Consider the following 13,403-nt stretch of genomic DNA (forward strand, 5'->3'; position numbering starts at 1 on the left):
CATAAAGTAAACATAAAAAGTCAATTAATACATATTTTGTATGCTATATATATTATATACTTATTCTTCCAATAAAGTAAGTTTGAGAAAAGAAAATGTTACTAAGAAAGTCATAAGGAAGAGAAAACACATTTACATGGCTGTACCATATTTACTGAAAAAAATCTGTAAGTGGACCTGTGCAGTTCAAATGCATATTATTCAAGGACCAGCTATACTACAATCCAATATGCTTTACCATATTCTCTATTAATCCACTGTATTTTCTGAAGTAAAGATTCATTTTTTACCACACAAATATACCTTCTGTCTGTGCTGAGATGTGTTCGCTCAAGCAAACAACTCAGTATATCTCATCCCTTCAGCATTGTCTATAAACAATACTGCACCATCTTAAATTCTTTGTTCTCCCCAGGTGCAAACTTTATTTCCTTCAATTACATAATAAACTAGAGATAAAATCTTCATCTGATAGCAATCGATTTTTAATAAATACTAATTGATGATGAGAAAAAGAATCAGTAATATATCACAATAATTGTCAAGAACTTCCTTTGGTTGATGTTATACTGGGAAATAATTTTCATTATCATCTTTATTTACATGTTAAAAGATGAACAGATACTGATAATTTTGAGATTAAACCCTCCATCTCATTGAATGGTGAGGAATGAAAATCAGGTATATATTCAGTGGTTAATTTATTCCTGTCCCACAAATTCCAATTTTCCACATCAGTTGGGATAATCTCTGATTGCTACATGGGTTAACACTTGTTCCCATCTCCTTAACCAACTCATAATATAATATTGATGATTATTAAGCACTTATTACATGCAAAGTACTGGTCTAAGAGTTTTACATATATTTGCTTTTACTCTTCATGATGTCACAAAGAAGTAGGTGCTATTCTCATTTCTAATTTTGAAATGAGGAAACCAAGGCACTGAAAGACTAAATGACTTCCACATTGCTACAGTTAATAAGTGAGGAAGCCTTGGGGCGCCTGAGTAGCTCAGTGGGTTAAGCCGCTGCCTTCGGCTCAGGTCATGATCTCAGGGTCCTGGGATCGAGCCCCGCATCGGGCTCTCTGCTCAGTGGGGAGCCTGCTTCCCCTCTCTCTCTGCCTGCCTCTCTGCCTGCTTGTGATCTCTCGCTGTCAAATAAATAAATAAAATCTTAAAAAAATAATAATAATAAGTGAAGAAGCCTGGATTAACATAAAAAGGCCAATACTTGGAGGAGTCAAGATGGCAGAGGAGTAGCTGAGATGACATCAGGTTGCAGGAGTTCAGTTAGATAGTTACCAAAACATTCTAAACACCTACAAATCCAACAGGAGATCAAAAAGAAGAAGAGCAGAAATTCTAGAAATAGAAAATTGACCACTTTCTGAAAGGTGGAGAAGTGAAACTGAAGCGACAGGAAGATAGACTGCGGGGGAAGGGGCTGGCTCCCAGCAAGCAGCAGAGCAATGGAGCACAAAATCAGAACTTTTAAAAGTTTGCTCCACTGAGGGACAATGCACCAGAGGCTAAGCAGGGGTGGAGCCCTCACGGGGACAGCGTGGGTTCAGGTTCCACAGGGTCACAGAAGGATTGGGGGTGTTTGAGTGTAGCAGAGTTCACAGGTATTACAGCAGAGAAGTCGACTACAGAGATGGAGATGAGGGGTGAGCTCTCAGCTCGGGATTACCTTAAACTGTGATATGAGGCACAATGAGGCCACTGCTCTTTGAGCAGGGACCCCACAAGTGGCAGATCCAGGGAGACTCACCTTCCTTCTCTGAAGGCAGGAATCTGTTGGGTTGGAGACTCCAAATGGGGCAGTGTGCCAGAGACAGAAACATTCAGTGACAGGCCAGGTGAGCTCAGAGTATGGCCAGAGACCAGGGACATGGGAGTGATTGAGCACTTTTCTCCCAGGGCACACTGAGGAGTGGGGCCCCAAGCTCTCCCCTCCTCTGGGCCCGAGATTGGGAGGCTGCCATTTTCATTCCCATCCTCTAGAGCTCTATGGAAACTGCTCACGGAACAAAAGCTCCCAAGAATGAACCAGAGCAGATTACTTAGCCCGGCCCCCTGACAAAGGAGGAGCAATTCCACCTCAGGCAAAGACACTTGAGAATCACTACAACAGGCCCCTCCCCCAGAAGATCAGCAAGAACATCCAGCTAAGACCAAGCTCACTGATCAAGGAGAACAGTGGATTTCCAGAAGAGGGGAAAGCAAAGCATGGAATTCATGGCTTTCTCCCCATGATTCCTTAGTCTTGCAAAGTTAATTAATTTTTTTTAATTTTATTTTTTTCTTATTCTAATTTTTTAAATCTTTTACTCTTTCCTCATTTAATGTTTTTAATTAGTTTATCTTAACAATACCTTTCTTTAAAAAAAATCTTTTTGAAACTTCATTATTATAGTCATATTTTATCCTTCATTATATCTAACTTTATTTTTTGTATACATACAGGGTTTTTTCCTCTAAGATATTTTGGGATACAACTACTAATAGATCAAAATATACCTTAAATCTATCACAGGGCTTTGTTCTAGTCTCCAGCCTGAGCAAATTCTCTCCACTTTTTCTTGCTTTTCCCAAACAACTTACGAACTCCTTTTTAAGAATTTTTTTTTAATTTGCATCTTTACAGTCACATTCCATCCCTTCATTATGACTATCCTTATGTTTGTGTGTATATATATATATTTTTTTCTTTCTTTAAAATTTTGGGAGGTAGTTTCTTCTAAGAGACAAAAATATACCCAAAATCAAGTGAGTGGCACTGTTCTATTCACCAGTCTTATATATATCTATATATCATCTCATTTTAGACCCAAAGACACCTCCAGATTTAAAGTGAGGGGTTGGAAAACAATTTACCATGCTAATGGACATCAAAAGAAAGCTGGGGTGGTAATCCTTATATCAGATAAATTAGATTTTAAGCCAAAGACTATCAGAGATGAGGAAGGACACTATATCATACTCAAAGGGTCAGTCCAACAAGAAGATCTAACAATTTTAAAAATCTATGCCCCTAACATGGGAGCAGCCAACTATATAAACCAATTAATAACAAAATCAAAGAAACACATCAAACTCAACACCCAAAGAACAAATAATCCAATCAAGAAATGGGCAGAGGACATGAACAGACATTTCTGCAAAGAAGACATCCAGATGGCCAACAGACACATGAAAAAGTACTCCACATCACTCAACATCAGGGAAATACAAATCAAAACCACAGTGATATACCACCTCACACCAGTCAGAATGGCAAAAATTAACAAGTCAGGAAATGACAGATGCTGGCAAGGATGTGGAGAAAGGGGAAACCTCCTACACTGTTGGTGGGAATGCAAGCTGGTGCAACCACTCTGGAAAACAGCATGGAGGTTCCTCAAAAAGTTGAAAATAGAGCTACCCTATGACCCACCAATTGCACTACTGGGCTACTGGGTATTTACCCTAAAGATACAAACATAGTGATCTAAAGGAGCATGTGCACCCGAATGTTTACAGCAGCAATGTCCACAATAGCCAAACTATGGAAAGAACCTAGATGTCCATCAACAGATGAATGGATAAAGAATAACTGGTATATGGGGCGCCTGGGTGGCTCAGTGGGTTAAGCTGCTGCCTTCGGCTCGGGTCATGATCTCAGGGTACTGGGATCGAGTCCCGCATCGGGCTCTCTGCTCAGCGGGGAGCCTGCTTCCCTCTCTCTCTGCCTGCCTCTCCATCTACTTGTGATCTCTCTCTGTCAAATAAATAAATAAAATCTTTAAAAAAAAAAAAAGAATAACTGGTAATATATATATATATATATATATATATATATATATATATATAATGGAATACTATGCAGCCATCAAAAGAAATGAAAACTTGCCATTTGCAACAACATGGATGGAACTAGAGGGTATTATGCTGAGTGAAATAAGTCAATCTGAGAAAGACAATTATCATATGATCTCCAGGATATGAAAAATTTGAGAGGCAATGTGGGGGGTTTGGGGGGGTAGGGAAGGAAAAAATGAAACAAGATGGGATCGGGAGGGAGACAAACCGTAAGAGACTCTTAATCTCACAAAACAAACAGTGGTCTGCTCGGTGGGGTGGGGGGTGTAGGGAGAGGGTGGTTGGGTTATGGACATTGGGCAGGGTATGTGCTATGGTGAGTGCTGTGAAGTGTGTAAACCTGGTGATTCACAGACCTGTACCCCTGGGGCTAATAATACATTATATGTTAATAAAAAATAAAAAATAATTTTTAAAAAGCCAATCCTTTATGTACCTTATTATACCAGGATAAAAAGAGAAAGAAGAAAGTTTCAGAGTTGCATGACAGTAGCAATGTAAAGGGTGGTGCAAACATGGAAAGAGATTGGTTAGGAACACTTAAATTCTTTTCCTCCCTGTCTCATCTCCTAATTTTATCCCCACTCTTTTGCTTCCTTATTCAGTTCTAATCCTGATAGAGCAACAAGTGCCTCCCCTTGAAATGGACTCTCTAACATTTGGACAATCTGGACAACAAATAGACTCATGATCAGATCACACAACCAAAGTCCCCCTTGTCTTTTTTCATGAGAGTGCTTCCGCTTATTGTTCAGTCATCAGATTTGCATTGCTGAGCTAGACCTCAGGAGAAAGAGAAAAAAAAGCAATAAAAGGCATGATTCTTACCAGCAAAAGGCACAAAACAATTGCTTACCCACAGCGCTTCCACAGTGAAAAGATGCCTAGAAATGTTTTCAAAGTAATGCATAAATGGATATGAGTGAGCACATTGTTAAAAGAGCAAAACCACACAAAAGAAATATAAGATTAATTTCTTACCATGAAATGGCATGAAAAAAAGGAAGGTTCCCTGGAAAATGGAGTTCAGAACCAGGTTTTAAAGGTATGGCAGGGGAGGAGGAGAGATGGTTACTAATGACAGGCTGCTCCTCTCCTGACAATTGTCATGGCTGGATTATATCAAGTGTGAGCCCCACAATAGGCTTGCTAAAAAGTGTAATGCTTCAGAATCCTGTCATTAGATACCATTTCCCTGATGCGCTGTTGCCTGAGCACTGTAACCATTACACATTTTCCATGGGACTGAAAACAGAGCTCTGTTTTCTGGAATGACAATTGTTATAAACATGCTCCATCCTCAAAACATTTAAAATCTGGAGGATTCCTTCAGAGCAGAGGAGAGAAATACAAGTACAATTCATCTTCTGCCCTTGCTCTCTAAACTCTCTTGAAGAAAATTATTTCATTGTGTACTTTCTCAGAGAGAAACTAAAATTCTAAGATTTAAGGGCCTTGAGGGTTAGTAGCAGAAACCTAGAGCCAGGGAGTTCGGCAAGAAGAAAATGAAAGTATGAGAAAGGGGAAAGAATTTTTAATGAAAAGAGTAAGAAAAGAGGGCTTACATAAGTTCAAGGCAGAATCCTACATGCCAAACATTCTAAACTTCAAGAATTTTAGAAACTTTATTTCCTTCAGAGATTCTTTATATTTAAAGGTGTCACAGAAAGTACAGATCCTTTTCAGCCTCCCCAGTTCTGCTCATGTTTCCACCGGACCTTTTGCAAAGTGAAAAGCTGACGGTCAGAATAAGTGGATTCAGCGGCCGCCACACTATGCTTTGATTTGGGGGAAAAGGAGGGTTTGATACCTGGCCTTTGGCCTTGCAGATTGGGCTATATGCAGCCGTTTTGACCTCCTACTTTTTAGCAGTGGGAAGCCATGTGTTTTGTCCTTCCTTTTCTTGGTTGATTTTTGCCCGGTTGTTCTGACATCTTGAGAGGTAGCTCATGGGAAGATCAGTAACTAGTAGATAAATCTCTACTAAACTATGAACAAAAAAATTGTCCCAACTTTTCAAAAATATAGAGTACAGATCCATTTTCTCTCTCTCTCTCTTCTCTCTCCTCTCTCTCTCATTCATTCTCTCTTCTCTTCTAAATAACCCATGCTATTCCTATAAATTATAACATTTCTCATCTGCCTGCCAGAGATGTAAAAGTCAAATAATGCCCTCTCATTTTTATAACTTTCCAGGAAGAGTCAAGAAATCCTTGTTACACCAAAAGATTCACCCAGAGGAAAACTGTCAATGGAATTAAGTCAGCATTATTATATCCCTCATACTCCTGCCATATCTGCTCTCTTGATCACTAAGCTACATAGGCAGTAGTCCAGAGAAAACACTAGAGTGTATTCCCACAAACACCAATCATTGCCCCATATATTATATTTAATTCTGTAGGACACACAAAGACATCATTCCTCATTTAGGAAATGTGGTTGTTTTATGTTTCTTGCCTAAGAGGTAGATGTGCTATATTTCCATTATTTGGTGAAGAAACAGATATGAGGGTTCCTTTAAGGTTCTATAGGACCTGACATTTTGAAATAGAGGGATGTGATTCAGAATTAGAGTAGCACTTACCTCTTCCTCAAGGCTATATCTCAGGTCCAAAATAGTTTGAATATCACTAAACCATCATTCAGTGAGGGAATAAATGATAGCACCAGAAGATAAAGATGACAATTCTAGATAATGAGTAATATTTAAGTTGATAGTCAAAGGATTAATTGAAATAGCCATCATCACATCAAAGGAAATTAGTGACAATGGCTTTTGCTTGGCATGATCTGACACATCCATTGCAAAATTACTGAGGACTATATATATACTTTTTCACAGTCCATGGAATTGTGGCATCAAAAACTACCTTAGAGTTTATCTACTGACATCTTTCTTATAAATTTATAATGCAAAAGACTTCATATGTATTTGTCTCTGACACTTTACCTCAAAGTTGTAGAAATAGTTTTTTACTGAATTTTTCTCTCCTTCAGGATATTAGAAAGAGAATTTTAAAGGAAATTTAAATTTTCCATAAGTCAATTTTGGGGAGTAGGAGAAGAAATTCTAATACTTCCAAATTTTTGCAAAGCTTTTTTTTTTTTTAAATCAAAGGTGGTGATATTGGCACAATTTATTGTCACAACATGTTCCCCACAAAGATAGCCAATTCCATTTACTCTTTCAGCTGTCCAACTTTAAAGCAGAAGAGAAATTAGCATGTGCTATGTATCCTACAAATATTCTTATTTTATCTCCCCAGTAATTCAATGATGTAGGTATCTCATCCAATTCCAGATCTCAAAACTGAGGGGTAAAGAGACCAGAGTCATAAGCTAAAAAGTATTAGTGTTAGAATTTAGTATCAGATGGGCCTAACTTCAAAATCCATACTCTTCTTCCTTTTGTGTATAAAAAATTATGAAAGAAAAACTGACCCCAATAAAGACTATAAATCATTCTAATCACATGTAAGTTGGAATTGGTAAAAAGAACTCCTCAAGGGCACCTGGGTGGCTCAGTGGTTAAGCCTCTGCCTTCGGCTCGGGTCATGATCTCAGGGTCCTGGGATCGAGTCCCGCATCGGGTTCTCTGCTTGGTGGAGAGCCTGCTTCCCCCTCTCTCTCTGCCTGCCTCTCTGCCTACTTGTGATCTCTGTCTGTCAATTAAAAAAAAAAAAAGAACTCCTCAAATGAAAGAAACTATTAAAAAAAATGAAAATTGATGATTATGAAGTGAATTTCCACTGATTGAAAAATTATGCAACTTGCATATTTGCATTAAGCCTTCTAGAAATTGTTCACCAAATATTTATTGAACAACTATTTGCAGGAACTAGAAATAGTATGTTTAGTCTTTGATAAGTGACCAAAAATTAACAAGAAAAATATTAGCTAAAAATAATATTGTAAATTGCATTATTGTAAGTTACTCACTTTGTCTCTCACTGTAAAGGGATTATACATCTCCACTTCATTGAATTGGGATGGGTTATATGGCATGGTTTGGCCATTGAGATGTAAGTATATATAACATATACCATATTCAGACAAAAAATTTAAATGTAAATTCATGGTTTGACATTGTCTGATTAATGAAGTGATTGAAAATAATATATCTATACTAGTAGTACTCATTATTTCTCCTGCTCATGATCAACAAATGTAAAGAATATACCCACCAAGAATAGTCACTCAGGAATACCAAAGTTCTCCACATACTGAAGAAGAGGCATACTCCTCTTGTGAGGCATACCAGATTTCAATGGATAACTTGCATATTGAAAAAAAACCTTCTTATCCTCAAGAGATATACCTCCTATAGGAGAATATGGGGAATTATATTGCTCTTTGTCAAATATGCAGATTTTTATTCCTGCAGTAACCCTCTCTGGGAAAGGTATACACATCCCCATAATGGAAGTGCTGAAATCCCCAGCTGACTTGCTTCAGGTGATGGAATGTGAATAAAAGTGACATGTGACACTTGCAAACATGAACTTTAACAGCCAGTTTTTTGTTTCCCTGTCTGTTTTATCTATACCACAAAGCTTGAAATACTCAGAATAGATAATGCTTTGTAATACCAGGATCTGGAGCAAAGAAAATGTGGAGCAAAGTCACAGATGACCCATAATAAATAAATAAATAAATAAATTTTCTTTTTTTTTTTTTAAGATTTTATTTATTTATTTGACAGAGAGAGATCACGAGTAGACAGAGAGGCAGGCAGAGAGAGAGAGAGGGAAGCAGGCTCCCTGCCGAGCAGAGAGCCCGATGCGGGACTCGATCCCAGGACCCTGAGATCATGACCTGAGCCGAAGGCAGTGGCTTAACCCACTGAGCCACCCAGGCGCCCCTAGACATATGTTTCTTGAATGAGTAAGAAATTTGTGACTTTAAGCCCTGAGAATTGGGGTCATTTGTTACTGTGGTATAGTTAAGTTTATCCTAACATAAGGAACATTTCATTCTTCCTTAATAATCACTGATTTAGTGGACTTTACAGGATCCAAACTCTTCCCTCTATATTGTTTCTCTTGATAGACTTTTTGAAAGGTGCTAAGCAAAAAATATCTTAAGATTGAAGCACCTGGCTCAGTCAGTTAAGCAACTAACTTCTGGTTTTAGCTCAGGTCATGATCTCAGGATCCTGAGATCAAGCCCTATGTTGGTCTCTGCGTTTGGTAGGAAGTCTGCTTGAGATTCTCTCCCTCTTATTCTGCCTCTCTCTATCTCTCAAATTAAAAAAGTAAATCTTAAAAAAAGGATTTTTCAAGATTATATTCTGAAAAGTACCGCCACTGCATATACACCAAATAATTATTTTATTGTTGACTTTAATTTTAATAATTAGTTAATCTGGAGCTAGAATTTATAGCCCCTAAGGACAATTAAGGAGCCTAACAAAGATGCCTAAACAGAAGAGATAAGTCAAGGCAATGCCCATATCTATCATTTTCTTAAAAAGTAATTATAGACAGTCCGTGATCAAAGCAGTGGGTGATAGGATATATATAGATAGAGGACAGATATATGGATAGATAGATAGATATGGGTATCCAGAATTCTGCTCCTAATCAAGACCGTCTAATTTTAACTTGAGAGAGATTTCAGTTGCTATAGGTGAACGTAATTTACAATGAACAGTTTTTTGTTTTGTTTTGAATAAGCACCAATAGCTTCAAGTAAAAAAAGCTTCCCATTAAAAATCCAATATAAATTATTCCAAAACATACCTCTAGATAGCTATATGTGAGATTATTATCTATAGACCAGTTAAAGTAAAACACCTACCACTGATGATGACTTTGGTTATAAAGTAATTTATCTAGAAGAATTCTCTCTTCCAAGATGAGATAGCAGAGTTACTTCTTTATTAAGACCACTCCTAAGATATAATGCTAAAACCATGCCATCTTTATTATGAGAGAATCTCTGCCTAACTCTTCACCCTTGAAGATGGAAATACTTCCAGATCATCTGAACACAAAATCAGATTATTGAGGAAATGTTAAAGAGGCAGGAAGGGGGAGGCGCCTGGGTGGCTCAGTGGGTTAAGCCACTGCCTTCGGCTCAGGTCATGATCCCAGGTCCTGGGTTCGAGCCCCACATCGGGCTTTCTGCTCAGCAGGGAGCCTGCTTCCTCCTCTCTCTCTGCCTGCCTCTCTGCCTACTTGTGATTTCTCTCTGTCAAATACATAAATAAAATCTTAAAAAAAAAAAAAAAGAGGCAGGAAGGGGAACTAAAATGCATCTTCTTTTCAGTTACTTTGGAAATTATTTTCTCAAGTTTCTAAGTTTTCTCAAGTTTCTAATAGTTTCTAAGAAACTATTCTTAGAAACATTCTCTTGGCTTAGACTCAGGGTCTATATTAATAGTTAAATATAACAAATTTATAACCATGGAGTCAAAAGCCAAAGAAAGACCATTAAAACTGCAATATCATGTTATTTCATATTATTCCTATTTACTTTTAGCATTTCATACAAAAGAGTACAGGTTTTATTAGGCATCTAGAAGTGATAGGCCTCCCTGAGTTCAATTCCCCACATCAAACAGTGAGTTAAGTATAAGCTTATAGTTTATTAAGAATATCAGTAGCCCATGTTTTAGGCTGAATAACCTGTGTATCGATGTGTTTATAATTTAGAAAATAATGGGTTGTTCCAGGCCCAGTGAGATAGTGTCATAGCCATGGAACTGGTAAAGGCAAACAAGTTAACAAAATTGGAACTCAGCATTTCATAGTTACCTTTAAATACTCATAGTGCAAGAAGTCTTTCCTAGGTGGCATTTAGCTATTGATGACTGCACTTCACCAACATGCTGCTTATTTCTAAATATATTAATTTCAGCTTGACATTTGCTTTATGAACATTTGATTCTCAGAGTTAAGAAAACAGCTTAACTAGGAGAATAGATATGCAAAATTAAAGGTTATTTATGTAATCACTAACACAGTGATGTTTAAGACTCTTGGAACTGCTGTGAAATTTTAGGGTTATGATATCATGCCATATACTTTGAAAAATTAATTCAAATTAGTTTAGAAATGAGCACTTTCATATCCACTGAAAATTTCATTAACAATAGAAATATGGCATTATAATCAAAGAAATGGTAAAACACTAAATGTCTACAGAGCTTAAAATTGGGTCCTTTTTAAAAATATCTTCATTAAAGATCTAAAAGTAATAATGAGCAGGGCGCCTGGGTGGCTCAGTGGGTTAAGCCGCTGCCTTCGGCTCAGGTCATGATCTCAGGGTCCTGGGATCGAGTCCCACATCGGGCTCTCTGCTCAGCAGGGAGCCTGCTTCCCTCTCTCTCTCTCTGCCTGCCTCTCTGTCTACTCGTGATCTCTCTCTATCAAATAAATAAATAAAATCTTAAAAAAAAAAATAAAAAAAATAAAAGTAATAATGAGCAGATTATTCAAGTGTACAAATATTAAGAAAGAATAATAATAGTCATTAGAAAATAATTGTAGTTACTTAAAAATTAAGTATAAAAATTAGATTAATTTTAAATGACAAAGACTCTGGAAATAGATATAGATATTAGAAAAAGAGAGAAGATAATGTATCTGGAAAGCAGTAATGTAAATAAATAAATCTACACTATTATGCAAAAATCTCAATATTATCTGGAAAGATGCTCTATACAATAGGAAAGTTAAAACTTTCTACATCTAACTAGATCTCAGCCATCTGCCCCATCAGACATCACCTGCATTAGGCAATGAAGATAATTCAACAATTTTTAATTAAATGGATGAGAACAAAAGGCAACTATAAATAATACCTTAATGCCAAGGTATCAAAACTAGTACACATCATTTTGGAGTCTGGTGGAAAGAGGACCAATCATTCAATACTCTAGGACAACCAAATAATCCAAATGAGTCTCATGTTCCATATATTATAATCAATCAGTAATTAATCCCCTCCAATTCAAATCACCCACTTTGTGATTTGTGCTGATTCTCTGGCCTTCCAATGTAGTTAAGACTATAAACCATCTCTTCCTCATCCCTCAGCTGCTACACATGGCTACATCAGAACTGAGGCCACTATAATCTACATATTACCTCAAAATGGTACATAGTCTCTCAGCTTTCCTTATTATCCAGAGTCACTGTCTGCCAGGGCAGAGATGAAAGGAATCATTGGAGGAGCTGCTCTGAATACACTAACCGAGAAGCACAAGAGCCTTGATTTCCAAAATTCTGAAACTGTTCTTGGCAGAATATTCTAGGTGTTGACCAGCAATTAATCACAGTGTTCAATTTACCAAGACTTTATCTTGGAGTAAAAATCCACAAACCTAATGTGGCCATAAAGTGTTTCTTGGAGGGCCCAGAAAAAATGTCATTAAAGGAGCATTTTTGTTTTGTTTTGTTTTAATTAGGTAATGAAAGCAAATTTCAGTGTGTGTAAATGAATGATCTTTTCTTTGAGGCTAAATGAAGCACTTAAGAAATGAGAATCCCATCAAATGGACCAATGGCTTTCTGATCTTTAACTCAGGACACAGAGAAGGAAGAGCAACTAATTTCAGCTGAAAAGACACCATCTGAGAGATGATCAGATTATGTTCCCACCATTAATATAGGCAAGAGTCAAAGTTGATAAGGGCAAAAAACCAAAACTGCAGTTCTGCCTGCATAAACTCTTTTCCAGCTTTGGGTGCCTGGGTGGCTCAGTCATTTAAGAATCTGCCTTCAGCTCAGGTTGTGATCTTGGAGTCCTGGAAGCAAGTCCTGCATCGGGCTCCCCACTCAGCGGAAGTCTTCTTTTCCCTCTGCCCTCTGCCTTTCTCCCCTGCCCATGCTCTCTCTCTTGCTGTCTTAAATAAATAAATTCTTTAAACAAAACAAAACTAAACAAAACTCTTTTCCAGCTTTTCCAGGTAACAAAGACAGTGTAAAAAGGTTAATGTTAATGATATTCACCATTGAAAAATGAGCTTAGATGCTCCCTCTGCTATACTTTTCCTTTTGGGGTAATCATAATAGATTGTTGTTCCCTGTGGTTAAACAATTGGGGAATTACTAAAACAATTTGCAATAAATAGACATTTATAATGTAGAAACACATGAAAGGAAATAAACTGACATTTCAAAGCCATTCTACAGGAGGCATGTTGCAGATTTCAAATTGAAAGGTATTATTTTGGCTCAACAAACTTGAACTGCAAAAATAATCCAACCCAAGATATATGTTTTCCTTCTTCAAAAATCTTCCATGGGGTGCCTGGGTGGCTTAGTACGTTAAGAAGCCATCTCTTGATTTCTGCTCAGATCATGATCTCAGAGTCCTGGGATCAAGTCCTGAGGTAGACTCTGCACTTAGTAGGGAATCTACTTGAGGATTCTCTCTCCCTCTCCCTCTCCCTCTGCCCTTCCCCCAATTCATGTGCATATGTGCACTTTCTCTCTTTCAAAATAAATAAATCTTTAAAAAAATAAGTAAATAATTTTTTTAAAAGCCTCTGTGGATGATGTTTGTTTCATGGTTTTTATCAGTATA

Source organism: Lutra lutra, chromosome 11 (genome assembly GCF_902655055.1).
Source record: "Lutra lutra chromosome 11, mLutLut1.2, whole genome shotgun sequence".
Classification (NCBI taxonomy): domain Eukaryota; kingdom Metazoa; phylum Chordata; class Mammalia; order Carnivora; family Mustelidae; genus Lutra; species Lutra lutra.